This window comes from Eimeria mitis, genomic scaffold (assembly GCF_000499745.2).
Source record: "Eimeria mitis Houghton genomic scaffold, Emh_scaff887, whole genome shotgun sequence".
Classification (NCBI taxonomy): Eukaryota; Apicomplexa; class Conoidasida; order Eucoccidiorida; family Eimeriidae; genus Eimeria; species Eimeria mitis.
The window spans coordinates 9,242-9,877 of record NW_013576524.1 but is presented as its reverse complement, the minus strand read 5'-3'; the positions used below and the strand labels follow the sequence as shown (position 1 = coordinate 9,877).

The following is a 636-nucleotide window of genomic DNA, read 5'->3' as shown; positions in this document are numbered from 1 at the left end:
TTTTTTTTTTTTTTTTTTTTTTTTTTTTTTTTTTTTTTTTTTTTTTTTGTCTCAAACTCTCTTTTTCTATCATTCCCTCACCTAGGGTTTAGGGTTTAGGGTTTAGGGTTTATTGTTTATGTATTTATATATAGATCGTCTCCCCCAGCGCCGCGAGCACAAAGGCATACAAGTAGCCCCCTATCGTCTCTTCGTCCGTCTTGCTGCATATCTTCAGCACCCTAGTTTCTACAGGGGCCCCCAGGGGGCCCCCAGGGGGCCCCTCGGCGGTACCCTTTCTACAGGGGCCCCTTTCCCCCGCAGGGGGCCCCCTGGGGGGGCCCCCCAGGGCCCAGCAGCAGCACAGCACCACAGCAGCAGAGTGCCCGGGGGAGCCCCCACCATGGGGGCCCCCACCTTGGGGGCCCCCAGGGGGGCCCCCAGGGGGGCCCCCTGGGGGTCCCCCAGGCGTATAGGTAAGCGAAGACCCCCGATGGTGTTTGAAGTGAGCAGCCCCGAGCTGTGCTGCCAGGTGGTTGCTGCTGCATGCGCTTTGGGGCTGCCGCTGCTGCACCTGTATCGGTTGGTTGTGCTGCGGGCGAGGAAAGATGAGGGGTTCTTTCACCTTGAACATCTTATTTCTATTGCTAAGTATGT

At 56.4% G+C, this 636-nt stretch overlaps 1 protein-coding gene across 1 annotated transcript in view; it reads left to right on the top strand.

Annotated features, from left to right (window-relative positions):
• The window catches only part of EMH_0024650 (uncharacterized protein), a gene marked incomplete at both ends in the record, with an annotated part of 7,643 nt that overhangs the window by 1,900 nt on the left and 5,107 nt on the right, over window positions 1-636 (top strand). The window lies entirely within an intron of this gene.